Source organism: Triturus cristatus, chromosome 4_1, assembly GCF_964204655.1.
Source record: "Triturus cristatus chromosome 4_1, aTriCri1.1, whole genome shotgun sequence".
In the NCBI taxonomy this organism is placed as follows: domain Eukaryota; kingdom Metazoa; phylum Chordata; class Amphibia; order Caudata; family Salamandridae; genus Triturus; species Triturus cristatus.
In genome coordinates this window covers 327560295-327574874 of record NC_140585.1, presented here as the reverse complement: position 1 = coordinate 327574874, position 14580 = coordinate 327560295, and positions in this window count along the sequence as shown.

Below are 14580 nucleotides of genomic sequence, written 5' to 3'. Positions count from 1 at the left end.
GAGACTCTTGTACTTCTGAAGGTGTCTGTTACCTGCCTTTGTATGTAAGGAAGCTTGTAGTGCCACTTCCCATACAGTGCAAGATATGTGTGTCTGTGTGGTTTTCATTTCCCATACTGGGCGCGTTGCGTGTATGTGCGTCTTTAAGGCAGTGTGCACTGCACTGCTTTAGAAAGCGTGCACCGCTGCTGCTATATTTATCTCTGTGCCCGAGGGCCGCCTTTCCTTCTTCTGCCTCACACTACCTGTGCTGTGCGTGAGAGACTTGCCCTTTCTCTGTCTACTGTTGTGGTTCTGTTGGCGTGCTGTGTTTGTGTATGAGAAAGCCTGCACTGCTGCGGCCAATGCTGTGCCAGTTTCATGAATCAGAGCGTCTTGAAAAACCTTTTATCCAAGGCAACTGGCCTTTTCACTCTCCGTTTAATGTAGTAGAATGTTGTGACGGCAGATATGGGACCACTAGCCGCCATTTTCTTATTGCAGATACTTGATACAACCCAATGATTCCCTGTGAGTTTATTTTCATCCCCTTGTCTCAGATGTAATTAGACACCTACCCTCTCTCTGCGGAGTCCTGAGATGTGCCATTCGCACCTTCCACAACGCCTCTCCCTCTTCAGAACCCCAGGATGAGAACAGTGCAGGAGGCGAGAGGTAAAGAGAGATCTCACGAGGAAGCCAAGTCCTGGCAAACAACAGGGGATTACATTCAGCAAATCTTGTATTCCCTGGAAGCTGTCGGGGGCTGACTAGGCTGTGTGCTGTTATCATGTATAATTATTTGTCTGATGTCATATGATAATTCTTCATCATTGCACCTGGTTTCGTTTAATATGCACGGGGAATACAGCACAGTTTCAGAAAATATATTTTCTTTGCCCTTAAGCCTAATTGTGGGAACCGACCCCGTGGCTTGGCATGTATGAAAATGACAAGTTAGTAACTTTCTAGGGTTTTCAGTTTTGTGAAACCTTCGGGGCCTCAAAAAAAATGGTCTGGTAACCCAGATTCATCCGTAAAAAGACCAACAATATTTTAATGAATGAAATCTGCTGGCTAACGACTGGAGATACCTGTGTGAGGACAATGTAGTGTCCGTGCATGGACACGTTCTAGTGTTTGAACCCTGTGTAACACACTGTACACCCACCCACCACCGACGTCACTGTGTCAGGTGACGCGGTCAATAAAAGGGCCGAGCGCACGTGCTCGTGGCCATTCCCACTACCCCTATCTATGTGTCTGGTGTCAGTCCTTTCACCCAGCATGCGGGCCAAGTGCCCAACGTTACACTGGCGACGAGGGGGCTGTGCCCCAGCGTGCAGCAGCCCATCTACGCAAATGGGGGAGAGATGCCTGCGTGAGGGCTTCCCCCCAGCAGACAGAAAGTGCCGAGGAAGTTGGGGGCCCACCCCGACCCCGTTAAGCCTGCCGATGTGCCCCTTGGTGAAGCGCACGCCGAGCGGAGCCCACCCGCATTGGCCGCAACGCCGTGAGCCTGCAGGAGGAGGTCGGGTGCTCACCCCGACCCCGTCGACCCTGCCGCTGTGCCCGGAAGTGCCCTGAAGGACGGCAAGCCAAGCGAGCCCACCCGCATCGGCTGCGACCCCCGCAAGAGGCGTGAACCACGCGGTGCCCACCCGCGGAAAGGAGGAGGCCCGCCAGCCAAAGGTGAGCCCCGCGACGGGGAACACGATGAGGTGACCCGGCGTGATCGGAAGACAGCGTGAGCCCACCCCGTTCTTCCTCTCGGTGAGCAGAAGAGAGCGGTACCAGCACCCCCTTCCCGCGCGGCCCGTGAGGTGATGAGACCGGCTGCAGGAGGGGGCGGAATGAACACAAAAGGAAGAGTGGAGCCCACCCGCAGACACAGCACCGAGCAGCGACCCCCGTCTCCTCCGCCCACCGCCCGCGCAGCATGCGAGCTGAGTGAGGCTGCCACGGGTGGGAAGAGCAGGGGGAGAACAGCGCCGGCACCCGGTGAACACTGCCGGCCGACTGGAGCGCCGGCGCGAGGTAGGCACAGCCGGAACAATGCTGGGGCATGTACAATAAAGCTGAGCCCCCAGTTGTGACTGCAGGCGTGTGCCCCAATCGGTGGCAGGCAGCGCATGGAAAAGCGAATGAAAGCGCAAATGTGAAGCAGCGCGAAGAGCGCGAGGGGCCCCCAGACGGTATCCGCCAAGAAAAGGAAAAGGGACTCACCAGGAAGCGGAGTCCTCTGGTGGTGCCCAACCACCGACGCGTGCCCCGAGAAGCGTCCGATGACTTTGAGGCTGCCAGGAGCAATGTGCGTCCGTGTGCCCCAGGAAGCGTTCGAAAGCGAAGAACGGCCGCCGGCGGCCATTTGGGTCATGCCCCACCTCGCAGGACCCCCAGAGGCACGGAAGAACTGCAGGCAAGCGGCCAGCGCCGCCAAAAGGGAACCAAAACGTGAGCGCGATGGCACTGACTGCCACTATGCCCCATAGAGTGATGCCTCATCCCCGGAGCAGCCCACTGACAATGCCTGCACCCTCCTGCCCCCAAACACTGATAAATGCAAAAGACTTACCTGCTGTCTGGCGGTGTCCTGCTCCCGGTGCTCTGCAGTGGCTCCAGCTCTTCTGCACGGCCCAAGTGAAGCCTGGAAGAGTAAAAGGAAACAAGGCAGAAGGTTCTAGCAGCAAAGAAGGTTGCTGCTGACTGAAGTGGGAAGCAACACTGCCATCTAGTGGCCGGTTCCAGCAACTGCACTGGAAGCAATATAAGTAGCATGTTCAAAGTCATCAAACAAGGGGAAACCATGGAGGCAGACGACAGTGTGCCAGAGGGATGCAGCGCCATCCCACAGCGACAAAGAGAAAAGGGAAACGGTGTCAAGCCACATCCACCCCAGCGAGGACTGCGCTGTCGCCGCATCAAGTGGAGAGAACCCTCGAGAGAGCTAAAGGACTCAGCGCAAATGTACCCTGGACGCGGAAGGTACACAGCAGCGCCTACAAGAGAGGAACTCACTGACGAAGATGCGCGCAGCAGGTATCCCACGACACTCAAGGGAAAGGATGCAAAGGCACACCCAGTGGCGCCAAGAAGCCACCACAACAAGGATGCAAAGGCACACCCAGTGGCGCCAAGAAGCCACCACAACAAGAGATCACACAGTACAAGGAGCAACGCTACACTGAAGATGTACCACAACGGTACGAATATTATCACGCACCAGCGCCTGACAAGGCAGCAAACACAGGTAGTCACACGACGTGACGCACCTCGTGAACACAGGTAGTCACGCGACGTGACGCACCTCGTGAAGCCGACCAGCCAAATGGTCGCACCACAAAGCCAACCCACCAGGGGTTGCGAAAGGAGGTGACCGACGCACGGGTCAGAGTGAATAATCACACCAACCAGTGACCAGCCAGGTGGTCAACACACAGAAGCCAACCCGCCAGGGGTTGCAAAAGGAGGTGACCGACGCACGGGTCAGTGAAGCTACGGAACAAGAGGTCTGACGAAAAGACCGAAGGTATCCTGCCAGTGATCGGCAGAGTGGACCGTCAAGTGGTCCGAGAAGTCAAAGAACGAAGAGGACCAAGAGTATGGCCCCACGAACTTCGACAACCAAAGTAGCTGGTGAAAGGAGAAGACGAAGAGAAGGTCACAACGCTAACTCGGTATGCTGAGGAAGATGGAGAGAGTGTCCTCGGACGAGGACAAGACCAGGGGGAACACGTGCAGAGTGCGCGCGCTGCATGGAGAAGCCTGGCCAGACCAGAGGAAAACAGAAACGGTCCAGATTACGTCGTTAAGTGAATGAAGATATCAGAGTGGCACGTTGGCCACTACAAGCAAAAGAAGAAAGAAGATATCGGAGTGGCACGTTGGCCACTACAAGCAAAAGAAGAAAGAAGAGATCGGAGTGGCACATTGCCACTACAAGCAAAAGAAGAAAGAAGAGATCGGAGTGGCATGTTTGCCACTACAAGGAAAAGAAGAAAGAAGAGATCGGAGTGGCACGCTTGCCACTACAAGAAAAAGAAGAAAGAAGAGATCTGAGTGGCACAGTTGCCACTGCAAGAAGAGGAGAAGAAGTCAGAGTGACACGACACCCTCACGGAGAAAAGAATCGAGGAAAGAGAGAAGAGTGTGGCAAGACTACTCACACCCCAAAGATAAGGAAGGCGACAAGTGTCAGAACACGGAGCGCAAGTCCTGAGAACACCCGTGGCACGGAGAGAAGACCATCTGCTTCACGATGCTTCAGCACACCTGGGATCTGCAGAGGTGAGCAGGCTGGACCACTCGGAACATCCACCTCTGGGGTCACACGGACACTGGACAACGCCAGCCGTGTTGACTCAGGGGCAGAGGCCTCAGGGATGCCAGTGAGAGAGCATTCCCACGATGAGAGATGGTCATCAGCCGCCCTTCAGCAAAGGTCCCGGGAGGATGAAGACATTGTGCGCGAAGACAGGAGCCAACAGCTACCCTCCAGGTCTGACTGCGGAATCTGAGGTGAGACTTGTCGTCTCCTCCGCACCCGCACTAATTGGCGTGGGAGTAACACGATACAGGACACTCAGCCCAGGACAAATCTGATGAAGAGGGCCTCAGGGACATCCCGTGGCAGGGGAACACCTGCGAGAGGGGCATCATGGTGAGAGGGGTGTCTTGCAAACAATCCGTCTTTTGCCAAACAGAACTCATGCCATCGATGAAGAAGAGGACAGGACTGAAAGATGAATGGCAACATCTAGCGGTGAACCACAAGAACTCCGACTGCGTTTGTCGCCATGGAAGTAAAGTGAAGAAAAGACTGTGAGGACAACTTCAAGGCAGAGCCGTCAACAGACTGGATCCATCGAGCACCCATGGCTGGTGCCACAGTAAACTGGTGGTCTCCGCGACAGGAAGAACATCGTCTGTGACCCCAAGCAGCGGAGGCGTAAGAGACTCTACAGAAGTTTTGGTCACTGTATTACATATGTATGGGTTTTCTTTCTCCCACAGGTTGAACTTTGACTTTGGGTTTTTGTCATTAAAAATTGGGAGGGATGTAGTGTCCGTGCATGGACACGTTCTAGTGTTCGAACCCTGTGTAACACACTGTACACCCACCCACCACCGACGTCACTGTGTCAGGTGACGCGGTCAATAAAAGGGCCGAGCGCACGTGCTCGTGGCCATTCCCACTACCCCTATCTATGTGTCTGGTGTCAGTCCTTTCACCCAGCATGCGGGCCTAGTGCCCAACGTTACAGACAATATTTTGCTTTTTGAATTTTGCCGCCCAGAACTGAGGAAACCATGCAGTTTTACCAGGGTATCCCCAGACGGTATCTGAGAATAGCGAGAAAGTACTGCACCCAGTGAATTCTGCACCCATTGGTATCAGTGTATATTGGATGAGTTATAACCTCCCAAAATAACAGCGCACTCCAAATTAGGTCCTGTGAAGACTGCCATTCTGAAATGACACAGACCTTGTAAGAAATCGAGTTGTTGGTTGAGTGGGGTGTTAACCCTTCCTTAAGCAACAGCCACAATCCCCCTCAGGCTAAACCACAAAAGCCATTATTAAATTGACCTCAGCTCTCTGGTAGCTTGGCACAAAAGCAGTCAGGCTTAACTTAGAGGCAATTTGTAAACTATTTATGCAGCACTTCAAACAGTAATAAAGTAAAAATGGAACTCAAGAAAATTCCCACACCAATTTAGAAAAAGTAATTATTTAACATTAAAATCACACAAATATAATCAGTAGAACTGGAGTTTTGAATTGTTAAATTTAGGTAAAACTAGTGCCTAAAAGGTCAAAGCACCAACTGCGAACATCTAGTTGCGTGAGACCAGGACAAAGTTGAAAACTATGGCCTACAACGGTTGAGCATTAGTCAGATACAAAAAGTGGTTTGGGCCCATCGGTGCTTGCCTTCGGACTTTGAAGAAATTTGAAGAAAATTCTGTGAGGCAGAAGCTGCAGGCGGTGTCTGAGGAGGAGGTGTCGTCATCGGGGACTGCTGGACGAAGTCGCTGTGATGATTTCAACATTCTGACTCAGTCTCAGACGTCGAGGCAGGAGGCTGTAGCCGATGAGAGTTCTATGAGGCCGTATACCCTTTTTGTGAAGGACTGCTCAAAAGGATTTGCTGCTCTGGAGAAGAACGTAATGGGAGCTGCCACAAATTCAGGCCGACCGGTGATGCATTTTGGGCGTATAAATGAGCAGGATGGTCCTGGTCTTCACTCCGTTCCCGGAGCAGTTCTTTTGTTTTTTAAACATTCTTTTTATTAAACAGTTGCTTCATACACCATTCAGTATAGTAGAGAAACAGGGTATAATTTGGCAGCAGTAATTCGAGGGTACCATACATAGCCCATATGAAAGGAAGTAGACAGTAGAGAAATGAGACTATCAGATTCTGATCTCTAACACTCGATCTCACCCCCCTCCAGATTCCACCCATTTCAGCCCTGCGTAGTTGAGTTCTGTACTGTACCCATGCAACCCAGATCTTTTCCCATTTTGGGGGGTAGCCTCTGCTTTGGTAGATGACTTTTTCTGCATATTGGTACCAATCTACATTCCATTTCCAATCTCCAATCCATAGGGTGTCAGCAGCTCCCCATGCCCGTGCAATGTTCCTTTTCGTCTACACTGTCTGCAAACATAAGCCTTATTCTAGTATGTTTTGGCCAGTCTGCCTCACCCGTCACTCCTACTATGTGCCACCTTGCCTCCACTGGGACCTGGAGACCCACCACAGATGCCAACTCCAGCCCACTACGACTGAATTTGGGACAGGCCCAGAGGATTCAAAAGAAGGTACCCAACTCCCTGCATCCCCTAACACACTGAACTGTGTCGCAGCAGCCCATACGATGCTAAAGTGTTCTTGGGACATATGATCTATGCAGGATTTGAAGTTGAATCAGTTCTGAACCGTGCCCCTATGGCAATCTACCTAGGACTCTGTATGGCTTTAACACAATCGTCGTTGTCCAGGAGTCCCACGTCTCTTTCCCATGCTTTCCTCAAGGAGCCCAGAGGATCGGGGAGTTATACATAATCTTTCGATATGTAAGGAAGACGGCTCGAGTAAACGGCTCGAGTAAGAGTATATCCTTTAGCGGGGAATATTCAGGTATTTGTTCGCAGTCCGATATATAGCATTGGAGGGCATGTCTCAACTGCAGGTAATGGAACCACTCCCCGTCTACCATCTGATATTCCGTCTGTACATTTCCGAAAGTGACCATAGTCTTGTTGCGGCAGACATCTCCTGGGTGGTCTATCCCAATGAGACCCCATCTACGAAAACCTTGCATGCGCACAACTTCACCCAGCAGGTCACATTCCCAAAGCGTGGTAGGTTCTGTTAGTTTAGTTTCCCACTGTTAGATTTGGGGGTCTCTAGTTGGCAGAGGTAGGTACCTTTGACCAAATAGGGGCCCTTACGTCTAGTCAGGGTAAGGGGGGTACACTCCTAAAATAACCCCTGCTCACCCCCTTGGTAGCTTGGCAAGAGCAGACAGGCTTATCTCAGAGGCAGTGTGTAAAGCATTTGTGAACACATACAGTAATACAGTGACAACACTACAGATGGACACCACACAGGTTGTATTATAAAAATAAGTATCTTTATATAGACTTAACACAAGACCATAAACGACAAAAATCCACAATACTGTACTTTAGAATGGTAGAAATAGCTTAGTTCTCTTTAGATGGTAAATGCAACACTAAGCGTTCAATGTACCTTTGGATGCGTAATGCGATACAAACAAAAGGGTTGCAGGGAAGGTTACACGCAAGAATGGCTATGCGTCGGTTCCTTGCTTCGGGGGAGGTGATGCGTCGGTTCCCTACTGCTGCATAGGGGACGGTGACACGACAACGAAGGGGTGATTCATGCACGCCCGACGGCCGTGCGGCGACTCGGTGAATCTTCTTGAGCCGCGACAGGCCCTGCGACACGCTTCTCTGGTGATGCAACGGCGTCTGTTGCGACGGCGACACTCTTCTCCAGTGATGCGGGGCGCTTCAGTGATGCGATTGGCGACAGCGGCGGCACGCTTCCTCAGGGATGAGACGACAGCTGCTGCGGCAGCGACACGCTTTTCTGGTGATGCGACGGCATTGCTGCGACGGCGACACTCTTGTCCAGTGATGCGAGGCGCTTCGGTAATGTGATGGCAACAGCGGAGGCACACTTCCTCAGCGATGTGACGACAACTGCGGCGGCGGCGACACACTTCTTTGTCTTGAGTCGCGTTTCTAGCTCCCAGCGACACGCAGTCTCTCAGAAGGCCCAGCTCAACAGCAGGCACTTCAGATTTCCAGCAAAGGAACTCAGGGGTTGGTGAAGTCTTGTATCCCTGAGACTTCATGCAGGAGGCAAGCTCTAGTTCAAGCCCTTGGAGATCTTCTTACAAGTTGAGGAAAGTAGCACAAAGTCCTTTCTCCTTTCTTTGGCAATCAGGTAACCACTACAGGCCAATCCTCAAACACACACAGCATGGGGATAGCCTCCTCCTGCAGTCTCTCTCTATGGTTCCTCTCCTCAGCAAAGGTTCTCCTTGTTTCCCAGAAGTGATCTAAAGTCTTTGGGTCTGGGCCCCAGTATTTATACTCATTTTCTCTTTGTTCTTTGAAGGCAGAGAGGCCTTTGCCTAGTCCAAACCAGCTCTGGTCAGTCTTTGAGCACTTTGTTTACAGGACTCCTTCTTTCCCTTGACAGTGTGGGTCACAGACATGATCAGACTCACCAAAGGAGGTGGAGCCAGCATTGTGGAAAGCAGGCACAGCCCTATTAAGGTCCCAGGTGCAACTCCTCCCTCCACTCTACATGCAGATCTCTCTATTCAGTCTTGTGCTGATTCACCCTGTCTCCTGGAATCCCCCAGCCCCTGTCACTCAAACTCCAGACAAGGAATACACAACCTAGCAGAGGCAGGCTTGGATAGTTAGGCAAGAAAATACCTACTTTCTAAAAGTGGTATTTTCAAACACAGAATGCTAAAACCAACTTCACTAAAAGATGTATTTTATCATTCTGAGTTCAGGCATACTAAACTCGAATTTCTACCATGTTCCCTGGGTCAGTTAGGATTATAAGGTATTATAATTAAACTGCCCATTCTGGCCTATGGGGAATAGGTAGCCTTGCAATAGTGAAAAATAAAAATGGCTGTAATTCACTATTAGGACATGCCACACACATCAGGACATGTCCTACCTTTGACTTATAATGCACCCTGCCCTTGGGCCTACCTTAGGGGTGTCTGATATGAAGAGAAGGGAAGGCTTAGGGACTGGCAAGTGGGTGCACTTGGCCAGTCAACATGGCAGTACCAGACTGCACATAGGCTCTGCAATGGCAGGCCTGAGACACACTTTACAGACTGCTTTGGTGGGTGGCACAACCAGTGCTGCAAGCCCACTAGTAGCATTTGATTTACAAGCCCTGGGCACCCATGGTGCACTGTACTAGGGTCTGACCAGTAAATCAAATAACCCAATCTTGGAGTCACTAATCCATACATCAATTTACAATAGGGAGCACTTGCACTGTGGCACTGATTAGCAGGGGCACAGTGCCCAAAGCATCTAAAACCAGCAAAAACATATGAGGCAACAGCAAAAATATGGAATCGAGACCCACACCAATGGTGCCAGGTCTAAAACCCACTCCAGTAGTTTTTTAGCCTTTCTCCATGCCTGTGCCACCACCCGCATATGTACCAGGACAGATTTCTCACGTCTTTTACGATACAGCACGGTCAGGTAGCTTCCGTTTCCCATGGCGTGGCGGTCCACCAGGTAAGCGGGCTCGGTCTTTCGTGCGATGAACCAATCATTGACCCTAATAAGCTGGGATGCCAAGTAATAGTTCTTGACATCAGGTACCGCTAGGCCGCCCTCATATACCCCATGCTGTAGCTTGCGTAACGGTATTCGCGGGCTGCCACCCCCACAGCAGGTTATGCTCCTCCACCTCGATTGCCAGAAAGAAGGCCTCCGGGATCCGATATTGGGGGTTCTAGAGTGCATATAGCAGGTGGGGAGAGCCATCATTTTGAATAAGACCGTTCTGTCCATAAGGGAGATTAGAAGGTGATGCCAGTGGGCCCCGTCTCCTCGCAACTTCTCCAGTTGGGAGTGTATATTCCAAGCCATGAAGTCTTCCTTTGACTTGGTGATCCAAATGCTTAGGTACCTGAACTCCTCTCGTCGGACCAGGGCTGCACAAGCAGACGTGAGGGGTGGGATCTTGACTGTCAAAGGGAAAACTAAGGACTTGTCTCAGATAATCTGGTAGCTTGAATAGCTGCCAAAAAGTTTGAAAATGTGGGTGAGTCTGTGAAAAGTTTGACTGGGCTTGTATACGTAAAGCAGAATGTCATATGCTTATAGGGAGATATGCTCCTCCCAGCATCAACAACTCAGATGGGCGGATCCTCACGAACCCACACCGTGAGTGGCTCAAGCGCCAATGAGAAGAGCGAGGGGGAGAGTGGACACCCCTGCTGAATGCCCCATGTAGTGGGAATGGTCTAGCTTTCATACCGTTCAAGCAGAACCTCGCGAACGGGTTATGATATAGAAGTTTAACCCAGGCGCAGAACTTTAGTCTGAAGCCCAGCCTGGACAGAATCGCAAAGAGGTATGGCCATTCGATGCCATTGAACCACATTTGCTCATCCAGTGACAACAATGTGGCAGCCTCAGCTGGCCGGGTCGCTGTCACATGCATGGGTCCATATGGATGGTGAAGATTCTGCCTAGTACTCCTATGAGTATCCTATCAGGATGGTCTATCGTGGGTATTACTGGGCCCAGCCAGTTGGCTAATACCTTTGCCAGGACTTTGGCCTCAAAATTAAGTAATGAAATGGGCCTATAGGAGCTACATAGTTCCGGAGGTCTTCCTTTCTTCGGAATGACTACAATGGTAGCCAGTCTCTGATCCTCTGGCAGTCGTCCATCCTCCTGTGTGGTATGGAACATATTAAGCATTGGCTGGGCCACTCCCTCTGCTACACACTTATAAAGTTCTGCAGGGAGGCCGTTCAGGCCTGCTGTTCTGGATTGTAAATCCCGAATGGCTCCTGCAATCTCCTCCTTCATCAGGTCCCAATCGATTGCATCTCCACACTCTGCTGAGGGCATTGGCAGGGGAATATCCAGTTCAGCGCTATCATCTTCCGATCTGCGAGAGACCAGTTAATATAATACTTCGTAGTAGGCTGCAAAAGCCTCCCCTATTTCCGCTCCAGACCACCTTGGAGGGACGCCAGGAACTCGAAGCTCCGAGACCCAATTCCAGCTCCTATCTCTCCTCTCTAGCCTTGCCATCAATTTGTTGGCTTTGTCACCCAGATCGTATTGTTGCCTCTGCGTGGCTACTGCATCTGCACGAGCCTCGTTTTCTTCCAGGTCCCTGAGCTCTCCCGGTCTGAGACACAGCCTATGCCTTAGTCATCCCCTCCTGACTCAGTCATATCTCCATGTCAGTTATTTCTTGTGCCAGTTTATTGCACTGAGAGCGCTGCTCCTCCCTCCAACCCTGAACCACCGCCTGCACATAGCCTCGGGCCACAACTTTGTATGCTTCCCATAGGGTGCTGTGGGAGTCTACCAAGCCAGTATTTTCATCAAAGTACTGATTTGTTTGCTCCCTTAAGTACCTCAACTAGAGAGTGATCTGATATGCCCCTCACCTCGTGTCATGCCCCACGTATACGGTCTGTGTAAAAATGTAATTGTGACGAGAGCCACTACTGTGTGCCGCCGAGATGTGTGTGAACTGTCTAGCGGTCAAATTGTGCATCCTCCATACATCTGTGAGCACGCAGTGTGTGAGGCCCTGTTGCCCGAGGAGACAGCGCAGCCCTGGTTTGTTCTGACATTGTGGCGTCCATATCACCTCTTAGTATGAGGATGCCTGGAGGTATTTCTAATATTAGTTTGCTGAGTTCTGGGAGAGTCTCTGTGTGGAACTTCGGTGGCCTGTAAGTGGAGCATATGTTGAGAGACCAGGCCCTTAATGTCCCTGTCAACTCCACGTACCTGCCTGATGGGTCCTGCCACGTGTGTTGCGGCTGAAAGGGTACTGTATTTTTAATTAGGATTTTAACTCCTCTGGAACATGATGTGAACCCCGCATGAGCAAAGAGGGTGTATCCTAACCAATTGAATGCTTGGTAGTGATTGCCCCTCAAGGGTGTCTCTTGTGAAAGAACCAGGTCTGTGCAAGTATTGTAAGACCATAGTACGTTTAATTTTATCTCCTAGGCCATTGACATTCCTCGTCATGACCTTCATTGCTTGTGTATGTTGTGGTGCCATGTCTGTACTGGGGTAGATTGCGACCTTCCCTTCTCCCTCCCTACCACTCCCTCTCCACCCTGCAACTATATGGCTGAATATTGCGTACCTCATGTAGTGGTGTTTCTGAAACGAAACCAAAATAAACGTGGAACATGCATAACACAAAAACGCAGAAACAATTACCTGTATAGAACACACCCATCCCTGCTACCCTGCACTGAAGGTCTAAAACTACCCACATCCCCAATTTTCAGAGTGCCTGTCACCCAATTAAAACAGTCACTATGGGCCATATGTAGGTAGCCAAATACCGGTCGGTAACGGCCGAAATTCGGTAAATATCCCGTTACCGACCGGTATTTAGTCAATTGAGATGTAGGAGGCCAAAAAGAAGGTTTCGGTAAATAAGAATCGGTAAACACCGATTCATATTTACCGAATTCTAAATTACCGATTCATATTTACCGAATACATATTTTCCGATTCGGTAAATATGAAGTGGTAAAACGAGAAAAGAGATGTAGGTAAATTCGGTATTTAAGAAATCCATAAAATTCGGTATTTAAGAGTCGTAATTAACACAGATTGAAAGCAGGTGGTAATCAGCAACAGTGCATATCAGCAATCCCAAAATGCAACAGCGTGGTCACCATGGCCGCTCTGTATGTGATTGCAAGGCGCCTACGTCTACAGGCAGCAGGTCTGAGGATTTGGAGACGGGAGGAACGCATTTACAGACAGCGCATCACACTCTTTCAACAGACTGAGGCTGAGATACATGAAAGGTACAGGCTACACCCTCAAACCATCATGGACCTGATAAGGGACCTGCACCCACTCCTGGACCAGCCAACAAGAGGGGCGCATGCCATACCACCATATGTGCAGGTTCTCTGTAGCCTACATCTACTTGCATCTGGCAGTTACCAGGGGGTGATAGCTGGGGTAGGCGGTGTATCCCAGAGTTGCCTGTCCTGTTTCTTCAGGAAGTTCCTGGATGCCATGATGCAGAGAATGCAACACTACATCAGCTTCCCAAACACACAGGCTGAACTGCAGAAAACCAAGACAGACTTTTACCAGATGGCACAGTTCCCGCATGTCATAGGCTGTATTGATGGCACACACATTCCAATCTGCCCACCAGCAGACACTGAGCACATATACAGGAAAAGAAAGTCCACCCACTCCATAAATGTGCAGGTAATCTGCGATGCAGGGAACATTATCACTGATATCGTAGCAAAGTTTCCTGGGAGCACCCACGACTCCTTCATCTTCCAGAACAGTGGGATCTACACACGACTGCTTGCCGGAGAATTTGGAGAAGGATACCTGCTAGGTAAATCACTGTGACGCTCCTTAATACTTAGTGCAAATTATTGTGTATTGAGGCATGTGACTGATGGTTCTCTCTTACTCACCGAGGCGACAGTGAATATGCCGTGCGGTCATTCATCCTCACTCCCTACCTACACCCATCAACCCTGAATGAGAGACGATATAATGTGGCACACAAATCAACACGCAATGTGGTGGAGCGCACGTTTGGACTACTGAAAAGCAGGTTCCGCTGCCTCCACAAAAGCGGAGGCGCACGCCAGTACTCACCCATCATCTGCTGCAAAATCATTGCCACTTGTGCAATGCTGCACAACCTTGCCACGAAGAGAGGTACAGAGGTGGAGCTAACTGATTATGAGGACAATGATGATGAGTCTGCACAGCCAGAGGCCAACGCAGCTGGAGTGGCAACAGCAACAGATGGGAGAGAGAGACGGGCAGAGATCACATGCAACTATTTCTGAGTAAATAAGGGGACACAGCCAGTAGTTGGATGGCATGACGTAGTTTAATTATGCGGCACTACGCCACAACACAAAGAAAAACCTGTCCTCTCAATATTGTGCAATCACCAGTTGCAAATCAAGGGTTACTTCACCCAAATGTCTCATGCTATACTGTGCAGCATTAGTGTCTGCGCCCACGCACTACAGTGCGGGATGCCATTGATTGTGCATCCTCGCTAGTGGCAGCCCCATGCCGCCTGCTGCTCCTCCATGTATCTGGGACAGGGGGGTATTGCTGCTCCTGCTGGTGGTTTCTACACTGTCCACAGCATCCCCAGCACCAGTTGTGGCCGACTGGCTTGTCAGTAGCACTTCCAGTGCACTGGTGACCCTCACCATCCCCCTTGAGACGTCATTGCTGCAGTGCGTCAGGCCCTCCTGCATTGCCACAGAGCGCCTGCAGAGCAGCGAAGT